This window comes from Suncus etruscus, chromosome 12 (genome assembly GCF_024139225.1).
Source record: "Suncus etruscus isolate mSunEtr1 chromosome 12, mSunEtr1.pri.cur, whole genome shotgun sequence".
In the NCBI taxonomy this organism is placed as follows: domain Eukaryota; kingdom Metazoa; phylum Chordata; class Mammalia; order Eulipotyphla; family Soricidae; genus Suncus; species Suncus etruscus.
The window spans coordinates 104,171,604-104,184,926 of record NC_064859.1 but is presented as its reverse complement, the minus strand read 5'-3'; the positions used below and the strand labels follow the sequence as shown (position 1 = coordinate 104,184,926).

General features: G+C 52.8%; 1 protein-coding gene across 1 annotated transcript in view; it reads right to left on the bottom strand.

Moving 5' to 3' along the window:
• The window catches only part of CAMKMT (calmodulin-lysine N-methyltransferase), a 157,261-nt gene that overhangs the window by 83,088 nt on the left and 60,850 nt on the right, over positions 1-13,323 (bottom strand). The window lies entirely within an intron of this gene.

Below are 13,323 nucleotides of genomic sequence, written 5' to 3'. Positions count from 1 at the left end.
ACATGCGGCTGTCTGAGTGGACACTTCCTTTCTGCAGAGATGTGATGGAGCTCATGCCCAGCAGGACTCATGCATTAGTCCACCATGTGCTGGGTCATGGTGTTACAATACGGTTATGAGGGGCTGGAGTGATGGTGCAGCAGTAGAGCATTTGCCTTGCACACGGCCAACCCAGATAGAACTCAGTTCAATTCCCAGCATCCCAATATGGTCCCTCGAGCCTGCCAGGAGCGATTTCTCAGCTCAGAGCCAGTACTCCTGAGCACCACCGGGAGTGACCCAAAAAACCAAAAACCAAACAAATGAAAACAATATGTACCAAGGACCCTCCTGGTGATTTTCAGCAAACCCAGGCTGGTAGTTCAGTACTAGTGCTCAGGACTCAGTGCTGCTTGAGTCCCGTGGTGCTGAGGATGGCCTGGGCCACCCTGGCATTGGCGTTGGCTGATGGCATCCAGGGTTCCGTCCCACAGTCAGAGAAACGAGAGGTGTCAGGGTTCCAAAACGGTCAGCTGCATGCAAGACGAAGACCTAAGCCCCTGTCCTATCTCCCCAGTCCATGTTTCCTTTGGTTCTAATGCATTTACTCAAAAATCACCATACCCCAAATGCCTTGGAGAAATGCTGCATACATAAAGCTGCGCATGAATCACTGTGCAAATAAGAGCAAACCACTTTATGTATTGGTGTCTAAGTTCTTACTCAGATTAAGTCTCAGAAACAAGGGATTTAATTAACAATTCATTGAATAATAAATAAATGATAATCAAATTATTAAATAATAAGCATTCACATAGGCAGAGTGAGGAGACCTGGGCAAACAGAAGTAAATGTTACCCTTGCTTGGCTCTAGTCAGTTCTGTTCACACAGAAAGTGTTTTCAAAAAGGCTCTTCTGGCAGTGCTCAGAGTCCCAGGGTTACGCCTGGTGCAACATTCAGGTTTGACTGTGAAAGGCAGTGCCCGACCTCCTAACCCATTCCTAACCCCTGACACACCTTTACATAAAATCGCATGCATAAACTCAGACCTTTTTAAAAACGTGCACAAAAGTCAGATCAAAATAGATTAAAGATCTTTTATCAGAGGTCTTCATATCAAAATGAATATCAGATCTAAATCTATAAGATACATAGGCAGAATATTCCATGACACCAAAGCTAAAGGCATCTTCAAGAAAGAAGCACCGGGTCCGGAGAGATAGCACAGCGGCATTTGCCTTGCAAGCAGCCCATCCAGGACCAAAGGTGGTTGGTTCGAATCCCGGTGTCCCATAGGGTCCCCTGTGCCTGCCAGGAGCTATTTCTGAGCAGACAGCCAGGAGAAACCCCTGAGCACCGCCGGGTGTGGCCCAAAAACCAAAAAAAAAAAAAAAAAAAAAAAAAGGAAAGAAGCACCACTGACCACGGAAGTCAAAACAAAGATAAACAAATGAAATTACATTAAATTAAGAAGATTCTGTGCCTCAGAGCAAACAGTGACTAGGATACAAAGACCGCCCATGAAATGGGAGAAATCATTGACCCCATATCCATCTGATAAAGGGTTAATATCCAAGATATACAAGGCACTGACAGAATTTAGCAAGAAAAATAAAATCATCTAACCCCATCCAAAAATGGGGAGAAGAAATGAACAGGAGTTTCTTCAAAGAAGAAATACAGATAGCAAAAAGGCACATAAAAAATGTTCCACTAATCATCAGAGAGATGCAAATCAAAACAACAATGAGATACCATCTCACGCCACAGAGACTGGCACACATCACAAAGAACAAGACCAATCAGTGCTGGCAGGGATGTAGGGAAAAAGGAACTCTCATTCAGTGCTGGTGGGAATGTTGTCTAGTCCAGCCTTTATGGAAAACAAGATGGAGAGTCCTCAAAAAGCTGGACATTGAACTCCCATATGATCCAGCTATGCCACTCTGAGGGATATACCCCAGGAACCCAAAAACAGAAAGAATAAAAGGTATCCTATGTTCACTGCAGCACTATTCACAATAGTCAGAACATGGAAACAACCCAAGTGTCCAAGAACAGATGAGTGGATAAAGAAGCTGTGGTACGTCTACACAATGGAATACTATGTAGCTGTTAGGAAAAATGGAGTCATGAAACTTGCTTAGACATGGATGGACATGAAGAGTACTATGCTGAGTGCAATGAGTCAGAGGGAGAGGGACAGACAAAGAGTAATCTCACTCACTTGTGAGATGTAAGAAAAATAAAAGACAGTATGGTAATAATATCCAGAGACAATAGCAATGAGGGCCAGGAGGACCAGTCCATGGTAGAAAGTTTGTCACAGAAAGTGGGGGAGTGAGGAGGAAGGGATTACTTTGACAAAAATATTTGGAAATGATCACTCTGGACTAGAACTAGGTGATGAGAGGAGATAAAGTGAAATGCATTGATACCCTTTCAGCAACACTATAATAAACCACAGTTTCCAAAAGGAAGAGAGAAAGAGAGAGAGAAGGAAAAAAGAGAGAAAAGAAAAATGTCTGCCATATAGGCATGCAGGAGAGGAGGAAAACTGGAGACATTGGTGGCAGAAAATGTGCAGATGAAGGTTGTTGGACATTATGACTGAAACTCAATCATAACAACTTCGTAACTATCTCACAGTGATCTAATCAAAATTTTATTTTAGGGGCTGGTGAGGTGGCGCTAGAGGTAAAGTGTCGTGTCTGCCTTGCAAGTTTCCTCCAAGTTTCGCAACCGTGGTTGGATCCCCCGGCGTCCCATATGGTCCCCCCAAGCCAGGGGCAATTTCTGAGTGCTTAGCCAGGAGTAACCCCTGAGCATCAAATGGGTGTGGCCCGAGAAACAAAACAAATAAAAAACAAAAAATTTTTTTATTTTAAAAATTACACTAAAAAACTTTATATTCAGAGGAAAAATGCCACTAAATTCGTTTTTGATAAAGAAATAATACAGGTTAAAAAATAAAATATTTATGAGGCCGGAGAGATAGCACAGTGGTGCTTGCCTTGCAAGCAGCCAACCCAGGACCTAAGGTGGTTGGTTCGAAGCCCGGCGTCCCATATGGTCCCCCGTGCCTGCCAGGAGCTATTTCTGAGCAGACAGCCAGGAGTAACCCCTGAGCACTGCCGGGTGTGGCCCAAAAACCAAAAATAAAAAAATAAAATAAAATAAAATAAAATATTCAGGGGAAAGGGTTGTGGGGTTGGAGCACATGCTTTGTATGTGAGAGCCCTGGGTTGGATACCCAGAAATGCATGGTCCCAGATGGAGGGAGGGAGGGAGGGAGGGAGGGAGGAAGGGAGGGAGGGAGGGAGGGAGGGAGGGAGGGAGGGAGGGAAGGAGTGAGGAGGGAAGGAAGGAAGGAAGGAAGGAAGGAAGGAAGGAAGGAAGGAAGGAAGGAAGGAAGGAAGGAAGGAAGGAAGGAAGGAAGGAAGGAGAAAGGGAGGGAGGGAGGTAAAAAAGGAAGGGAGGGAGGGAGGGAGGGAAGGAAGAAAGGAAGGAGGGAGGGAAGGAATGAAAGAAGGAAGAAAGGAAGGAAGGAGTGAGGGAAGGAAGGGGGAGGGAGGAAAGAAGGAAGGAGGGAAGGAGGGAGGGATGAAGGAAGAAGGGAGGGAGGGAGGAGGAAAGAAAGGGAGGGCAGAAAGGGAAGAAGGAGGGAGAGAGGAAGGAGGGAAGGAAGGGAGGAAGGGAAGGAAGGAGGGCGGGAGGAGTGAGGGAAGGAGGGAAGGAACGGAGGAAGGAGGGAAGGAAAGGAGGAAGGAAGGAAGGAAAGAGGAAAGAAAGGGAAGAAGGGAGGAGGGATGGAGGAAGAAAGGGAGGGAGGGAGAAAGGGAAGGGAGGAAGGGAAAAAGAAAGGAAGGAGGGAGGGAAGGAAGGAGGGAGGAAAGGAGAGAGGAAGGAAGGAAGGAAGGAAGGGAGGGAGGAAGGGAAGGAGGGAGGAAGGGAGGGAGGGAGGGAGGAAGGAAGGAGAGAGGGAGGGAGGGAGGGAAGGAAGGAGGGAGGAAAGAAGACAAACCTCTCCGTTAAGTCTAAATTAAGCTGTGAACCCACACATAAGCCGCTGAGCCTCTCACTTTATTCCAGGGAAACTGCTCTTTAAGGAGCTTTTTTTTTTTTTTTTTTTTTGGTTTTGGTTTTTGGGTCACACCCGGCAGTGCTCAGTGGTTACTCCTGGCTCTATACTCAGAAATCGCCCCTGGCAGGCACGGGGGACATATGGGATGCCGGGATGCGGGATTCAAACTACCGTTTGCATGAAAGGCAAACGCCTTACCTCCATGCTATCTCTCAGTCCCATTGAGGAGCATTTTGCTAGTGGCCACGGGGCTGAGAGGGCTGGGTACATAGCTACAGATCCTAACAAGCGTGGGGAAGAGCATGGGAGGAGGCAAGCAGCAGGGCCCTCCAGATCTCCTGGGTGGGAAACGTGGTGCCAGGGAAGAGGTCGAGTGTATGAACACAAAACAAAACTCGTCATCCAAGTTCGGAAAATGCAAGGGCCTCTGGTCCGCCGGATTACACATGCAAATTCCACAAAATAATTCCGAGCAAATTGCCGTTTCCTGCCATGACTGGACGGAGCCTCCGATATTTGCATCTTGATTTCTCGGCCTTTCCGTGTGGGCAGAAATATTGCAAGGAGCTGAACTTGGAACTTGTGAAAATGGAAAACATTTATTTTGAAGCAGTGAGATGATATTATCACCGGTTATTAATCGCGTCCCCGTTGAGCTTCTCAGGTGCCTCTTCTCCATGAATAAGAATCGGAAGAGGCTGATTTTTATTCACGGCACAGCCCGGCCAGCTCGCAGTCCTTGGGCGCAGGGCGGAGGGAGGCCGGCGGCGCCTTGAGCGATGACAGGCCTTTCGCATGGGGGGGGGGGTGTCACCGGGCACCAGATCAGTGCCAGGACTCAGCAGTAGGTGGGTTCAGGGGGTCCAATCCCAGAACCTTCCTGCACCCTGTGTGTACCAACCAGGTTGTATGTCCAAGCAGCTGTGGGCTGTGGCCGGCCCTCCTCTTCCTCCTGGGCCTGCTCAGTCACCGGGATTGTTCTGCCCAGGCTGGATAGTATTTTGCCACCCCTTCAGGCCCAAGGCTACTATCCCGTGCAAGAGGCCTCCTGGGCACTGCTGAGTATGGGCAGACATGCCAGGCAGGGGAGGGCCACAGAGGCAGGAGCATGCCAGCTTCTGGGGTTGCTCTGGTCTTTTGTTGCTTGGAGTTCAGATTCTGCCCAGGCCTGGGGTTGGGCTGTGCTGACATGAGTTTTGGGGGCCAAACTTGGCAATGCTCAGGGGTCACTCCTGGTGGTGCTCAGGGAGTTCTATGGGGTGCCAGGGACCAAGCCCGGTTTGGCCGGGTTTCCAAAGCAAGCATCCTCTCCACTGTTCTGTGGCTCTGGCCCTCAGGGCTGAAGGTTAGAAGGAGCCTCATGGACCTGCCTCTTCCCTTCACTACAGCCAGTCTGCAGGAAATGAGCAGACCATGGGCTGCCCTTTTGGGCTTGCTCTTTCTTTTCTTTCTTTCTTTTCCTTTGTTTCTTTCTTTTCTTTAGTTCTTTCTTTCCTTCTTTCCTTTCTGTCTTTTGTTCTTCCTTTTCTTCTTTCGTTTTCTTTCCTTCCTTCCTTTCTTTTTTTTTTTTTTTTGGTTTTTGGGCCACACCCGTTTGACGCTCAGGGGTTACTCCTGGCTATGTGCTCAGAAATCGCCCCTGGCTTGGGAGGACCATATGGGACACCGGGGGATCAAACCGCGGTCCTTCCTTGGCTAGCGCTTGCAAGGCAGACACCTTACCTCCAGCGCCACCTACCCGGCCCCTCCTTCCTTCCTTTCATTCTTTTGTTCCTTGTCTTTCATTCTTTCTTTAGTTCTTTCCTTCCTTTCTTCCTGCCTCTTTCTCACTTTTTCTTATTTCCTTCCTTTCTCTCTTCTTCATTTTTCCTCTTTCCTTTTCTTTCCCCCTCTTCTTCTGTCTTCATCTTTGTGTTCATTTTTGACTTCTTCATTGTCTTTTCTTTCTCTCTCTTTCTCTCTCCCTCCCCTCCCTCCCTCCCTCCCACTGCAGGGAGCCAGTGCTCTGCTCTCCTTGGGGAGCACAACTCTGTCCCTCCCCAGCACTCTGGCCCCTCCATACCCTTCCCTGCAGGAAACTGGCTGAACCTGCCACCAGCTCAGCCCTGACGGTTCTAGCCCTGAGGGTTCTGGGTTCTGACAGTTCTAGGTTCTGATAGTCCTGGGTCCTAAGGGCTTTGGCCTCGAAAGTCCTCCAGGAATGGCAGCTCTGGGCTGCTCTTCCCCCTGCAGCTCCAGCCCTGGCCCCACAACCCTGACCCCCCTCCACACGGGGTGCCGCTCCCTGGACTCCGAGGCTCCACAAGGAATCCCAGAGCAAGACCAGCTCCTAGGTACAGGTGGCCTGAGTCTGGCTGAGAGCACCCCAAGGCCTAGGTCTCCCTTCCTTGAGCCCTCCAGACACCGCCCACTCACATGGCATTTGTCTGCATGGGGAGGCCAGAATGTGCCTCCCGTCTGCCCATCCCTGGTGCCCTGAGCTGCAGCACCAACCTAGCACCTCAGAGCCAGGGGCTCAGGCCAGTCCCCACGGAGCCAACAACAGCACAAGCGCGCGCTCGAGACACACACACACACACACACACACACACACACACACACACACACACACACACACAGAACGAAAAATCCCGGGATGCCTTGAACTCAGCAATCTATTCTCTTTCATGAAATAAAACACTCTTAACACCTTTGTGTCGCCAAGAATAAGCCACCGTGGGTTTTGGCAGAATTCTGGAACAAAGCCAGGCCAACAGGAGCTCTTTCTTCAGGAGCGAAGACCTGAGTGTCAGGATCTACCTAGAAACCCAATCGCGATTGCCACTTCCTCACATTGCGGCGGCTACCATGTCACAGGCCCATTTGGTATGGAAGGGACCCCACGTTGTCACGCTGCTGCGTGCCAGCATGGGGCCAGGGGACATCAGGCCTGGCAGTGGCTCTGCTGTGTAGGCCCAGAGTAACCAGCACCGGCAGATCTGAACGCCTGCCTGGTCTCTGCAGTGTCTAGCTGGGCCAACGACTGTGATTTTCCATAAGGGGAACGAGATGGCTGGCGCCCACATGTGGACACACGCACACGGGCTTGCACTCACACACTCACTCGCTCACACTCATGCACACGTGTACACACACAACACACACATGTGCACGCCTAGGCCTAGACTCACAGTCTTCACAGACATGCAACATGCCTACACTCACACGTATGCACACACCCACACATACATGCATGTACATACCTACATTTGCACGTGTGGTGGGGGACAGGCTGCCACAGGTCATGCCTTTGAGTTCTCCCTTCCTCCCGATGAGGACCCTGTGGCTGATGCAACCATGAAGGCCTTCAACAGTGGTTTGGGCAACTCTCCTTCCTACATCCATGACCCCTTTTTGAAAAAAAAATTAAAATAAAAAAAATTTTTTAATTTAAATTTTTTTAAAAAAATTTAAAATTTGGGGGGCTGGAGCAATAACACAGTGGGCAGGGCATTTGCCTTGCACATGGCTGACCATGGTTTGATCCCCAGCATCCCAAAGGGTCCCCTGAGCCTGCCAGGAGTGATTCCTCAGCACAGAGCCAGAGCAAACCCTGAGTGCTGCCGGGTGTAGGCTCCACAAAGGTGCTTCAGAGGGGCTGGAGCGGTAACACAGCAGCGGGGCATTTGCCTCGCACACGGCCAACTCAGGGCGGACGGTGGTTCAATTCCTGGCATCCCATAGGGTCTCCTGTGCCTGTCAGGATCCATTTCTGAACAGAGCCAGGAGTGACCCACGAGCGCCGCTGGGTGTGATGACACAAAAACAAAACACAAAAACAAAACCACAAAAAGGTGCTTCATTCCTAATCACCTCAGAGCAGTTGATCCTGGAGCAGATGCCCGATTCTCACTCCCCAACTATTTATTGTTCAGGGGCTGAACCGTGCCACCCCACTTCCGTGGGTTCTCCAGAAGAGGCTGGAGGTGGGGAGGGGCAGGCAGCCTGGACCCTGCAGCTAAAGGGGGACTAGAGCCACCACCTCCAGGAGAGGGTGGGGAGCACCCAGGGCCAGGCAGCAGCCCACGAAGACTCGTGGGCCAGGCCTGGTGGCAGCCAGAGCCAGAGGCCCACACGGAGGACAGGTCCATGCAGTGGCGACGCTGGATGGGTCTGGGTGCCCGCACTGGGAGGGCAGCCAGAGGCGCCCCCCTGGGGCGACACCACCCCAGCTCCAGCAAACACTGCTTCTTGGGTATCAGCCTGTGACGGCCCCTCAGAACTGCACGGGCCAATCACTACAAGCTCTGGGCACGCTCAGGCACGTTCAGGTGACACTCAGGGCACATTCTGGTGACACCTGGGGCTCACATAGGGACACACTCAGAGCATGCTCAGACACTTGGGCACACTCAGGGAACATTCAGGTGAGACTTGGGGCATGCTCAGGGGCACACTCTAGTCACACTCAAAGCATGCTCTAGGGCCTGGAGAGATAGCACAGCGGCGTTTGCCTTGCAAGCAGCCGATCCAGGACCAAAGGTGGTTGGTTCGAATCCCGGTGTCCCATAGGGTCCCCTGTGCCTGCCAGGAGCTATTTCTGAGCAGACAGCCAGGAGTCACCCCTGAGCACCGTCGGGTGTGGCCCAAAAGCCAAAAAAAAAAAAAAGCATGCTCTAGCACTCAGGCATGCTCAGGGTATACTCGGGCACGCTCAAAGCTGAAGACCTCAGGCACGCTTAAGGCACACTCAGATTACGCTCAGGTCATGCTCAAGGCTGAAGATTTCAGCCCCCCCCCCCCATACCAGGCTGTTCTCCGGAGACTGACCAGGTCACACCTGGCACTCAATTCCCACAACCCATGGCATTCAGACTCGGGCACTCCTGTTGGTGACACATTCCCGGCCTAGGCACCCACAGGTAGGCACTGCCGCCTGTGCGGGAGAACCTCAGGGCTCTCGAGGCCCAAGAACAGCAACTGTGAGTTCCATCCCGGGTGCAGAGGAGGCCCGTGTGGGCAGGCTGGGCGGGGTCCATCCTGTGAGGCTTCCTCTGTCCCCAATGGCCAGCCAGGGTCATGGTCTGTCTGAGACCAGCAGCCAGATCACGGGCAGCAGTGACCAGTGGCCTTGCTGCATGGAGGGGGCACCTGGGCCTGAGCAGGTGGCGGTGAGGCCACAGAGGGGAGAGGCCTTTGGCCCAATTACTCTCCCGTGACCCAGGAGCAGGTCCCAGACGAGGCAACAGCACCTGCAGACAGGCTCAAGGCCACCGCAGCAGGGCTGCCACTGTGCAGTGCCCCTTCCAGTTTCCTGTTCTGGGTCCCTCCCTGAGACTCTGAGTTTCCCGGCTAGATCCCAGGTGCCTTCCACAACCGGGGCCTCTGCCTGCCTTCCTGGGATTTGCATTTTCTTTTTTGTTGTTGTTGTTGTTGTTGTTGGGTCATACCCGGCTGCACTCAGGGGTCACTCCTGGCTCTACGCTCAGAAATCGCTCCTGGCAGGCTAGGGGGACCATATGGGATGCCAGGATTCAAACCACCGTTCTTCTGCATGCAAGACAAAAGCCCTACCTCCATGCTATCTCTCTGGCTCTTTTTTTGTTTGTTTGTTTATTTTGGGGGGGGGTCACATCCGGTGGCACTCAGGGTTACTCCTGGCTCCATGCTGAGAAATTGCTCCTGGCAGGCTTGGGGGACCATATGGGATGCCGGGATTCAAACCACTGTCCTTCTGCATGCAAGGAAATTGCCCTACCTCCATGCAATCTCTCCAGCCCCCACCCCTTTGTTTTATAACTTTATTTATTGATTTGGGAACCACACACAGCAGCACTCAGGGGTCACTCCTGGATCTGCACTCAGAAATCACCCCTGGCAGACTGGGGGACCATACAGGATGCTGGGGATCAAACTGGGTCCCTCCCGGATCGGCCGCATGCAAGGCAAACACCCTACTGCGGTGCTATCTCTCAGGCCCCGGATCTGCATTTTCTGCGGCCCAGCCAGGCTCTTATCCAGCACGTGAGAGGCCCCTCAACACAGGCACATCTGCAGAGCTCTGCAGGGATTCTGGGGTGAGGGTGCAGGAGGGAAGGCCACATCCCAGAAACCAGGCCTGGGCACGGCCCCACCCCCCATCCCCGTCGTGAAGGGAAACCGCCACAGGACAGCGGCCCAGCGACACTCGGACACAAGTTTTGTGGTTCCTTCTGAGAGCCTCGCCATCGCGAGCTCATAAACTGATTAAATCATTTCATGCCTGACCCCAGCGGCTCTGCTAAGTGAAAGAGCAGGCGACTAATCACCACCCATTTCTGACAGCTGCCCAGGGCAGGGCCGGGCTGGGCTGCAGCAGGCCAGCGCCTCGCGGCTCCCCGGCTGAACGCTGAATATTGATTCCGATTATGAGTGTTGTCAAACACGGCGCAGGGCTGCAGACCGCGGTGGCGGCCGTCAGCGAGCGCATTAGCGGATGTCGGGTCAGGCATCAGAGGCCTGCTGGACCCTTCAGGGCTGCGACCGATCGATTCCAGAAAACAGGGAAGAGCGAGCGTCTGCTGGTGCCGAGGGAGCGGACCAGGCACAACCAGGCACAGAGGGAAGGAAACGGGGAGCCACGGGCCCCGAGGGACAGGGAGGACGGGAGCTCAGAGCAGAGCAAAGTGTAGGGCGGCCATGGGGTCCTAGCTTTGTGTGTATGGCCAACACGTGTGCTTAGAGGGTGCATATATGCATGCATAAATGTGTACATGTGTGTGTGATGTGCCTGGAAGGCCTAGTGTGGCGACAGTGGATTCCAGAGGCGAGTCCTGAACAAAGGGCCTCGCTTTGTGATTCACTGATGGAGGAGGCTTCTTAGGCCTCCACCATCAGACACACATCTGAGTGCAAGCCCTCTCCCACCCACTGTCACCAGGCATCCTGACACCTGCTCTTCCCAGCCTTCATCCCAGATGGCTTCCTTACGAGAATCCCCTCCTCTTGGAGGCAGGAAAGGTGCATTGGGGAAGATGTTGAACGTGGTGGGACTGAAATTCAATCCACAACAACCTGGTAGCTGTAGATCTCCCAGTGATTCAAATTAGAGAATTTCTTTATAAAAATAAACATGAGCCAAAGCCATAGCACAGCAGGGAGGATGTTTGCCGTGCTCACAGCCGACCCAGGTTCGATTCCCGGCTTCTCATATGGACCACCAGGAGTGATCCCTGAGCACAGAGCTAGGAGAAACCCCTAAGCACCGCCACCAGGTGTGCAACCAAACCAAAATAAATATATAAAGCATTAAGAGATGAAAAGAAAAAAGGGGGTGCAGCTCAGCATCCTGGGAGCATGGCAGAAGCTGAGTTGGCCCCTGCTGAGCCCTCCAGGGTGTGGTATGATCTAGTGAAAGCCAACCTGAGAGTGGGGCTGCAGAGATAGCGCAGTGGCAGGTGTTTGCCTTGCACACAGCCGATCCAGGATGAATGGTGGTTCGAATCCTGGCATCCCATATGGTGCTCCAAGCATGCCAGGAGCAATTTCTGAGTACAGAGCCAGCAGTAACCCTGAACATTGCCGGGTGTGGCCAAAAACAAACAAACAAACAAACAAAAAAAAAACCCCAACCCCAGAGCAGTGACATTTCCAAAGGCTCACAGGGACACCAAGCACCTGACATCACGCCTGCCTTGTCAGACCCCTAAGGACCCCCACCCACTCAGGACACCCCCTCCTGTCTTGTAATCGGGAGCCACCCACTCAGACTGCACAAGCAGCCAGGCTGGCCTCCTGGCTCATCTGCAGAGCCTTGGGCGTTGGCCCAGGTTTGCTCTGGAGGACTGAAGGCCTCTGCTCTCTGCTCTGCCTTCCTCAGCTCTGTGAGGCTGGCGGGGGTGGGGTGGGGTGGGGGGGGGCAGCTAGTGGTGGGTGAGGGTTCTACCCCTAGTGAGGTCTGAAGAGGGCGACCTGCTGGCTCCCTGGCACTGCAGACAGAATAAAGTGGTTTTCAACCCCCTTCGCCTGCCCTCGCTGCTGAGCTTTCATCTACCAAATGTGCCTCAGAAAATGAAACAAACAAAAAAAAAAAAAACTCCGTTCCTGCTGGACTGCAGGTCACCCCACTTTTGAGAGCCTCGAAAACAGCAGCAACCACTGAAATGTGAAGAGAAACTGACTTTCCGCCTTTTTACTTTCCTTCCCTCTGGTTTTAAGTTCTAACAGTTCCTGGGGAGAGGAGGGGAGAGAAAGGGAGGAGAGGGGGAAACTGCTGGAGGCTGGGCTGGAGCAGGTGCTCAGGCAGCGGGCCACCTGACTCAGTGGCTGCCCCTCGCTCTCGCTCGCTCACTCGCTCGCTCGCTCACTTGGAAGGGAAGATTGATATTTCCCAGGTTCTATTAGCCGCCTTAGCGACAGGTTAGCGAGGATAATGGTTGCAGCACCGGAGCCTCACGCTGGGGCTTTAACAGAAAAGCAGCTCAGAGGCCGATAGTGGCCTCCTCCCCCCCCCCCCAAAACTCCTCCCTAAAGACAATGGCCGGCTGCATTGGCACTTTCAGGCCACCCAGTCAATCCGGTAGCTGTCCAGGAAGGAAATCCCACCCCAGGCACCTCCGCAGTTCCTGGCTGTGGGGATAATCCAAGCCCTGACACTTTCCCGGCTCTTGCCAGCCCTGCTGGGTGGTTCTTCTCCCACCGTGTCCCCTCGTGGGCCCGCCTAAAGGAGAATCGCTGAGCCTGGGTTAGCTCCAGCAGTGGCCGGTTCTGAGGCTGTAGGGCTCGAGGTGGGCACTTGACCCAACTCTCCACACAGTAAGCGACGTGGTCCCTCCAGGCTGCAAATCACCTGGAGACTAGGTTCGAGAGGTCAACGATGGCCTTGTTGGCACAGCCATGAGGTAAAACCTAAGAAAGTGCACAGGGACCCAGGGCCTCCGGTCAAGAGCCCAAGAGTCTACCTCAGATGGCCTGGTAAAACTAACCAGTCTTTTCCTGAAGCTCAGCTGTCCAACTACACATCAAGGAGGCCAGGCTTAAAATACCAGTGTGGGGGCAGTAGAGACAGCATGGAGGTAAGGCTTTTGCCTTGTATGCAGAAGGACAGTGGTTCAAATCCCAGCATCCCATATGGTTCCCCAAGCCTTCCAGTAGCGACATCTGAGCGTGGAGCAAGGAGAACCCCTGAGCACTGCCGGTGTGACCCAAACAAACAAAAATAAACGGAGGCAGCCGTACCCCTCCAAGCTTCCCTCCCGAGTAAATGGAAGAGAGAGCCTGGGTGCTCCACACCCCGTATCCC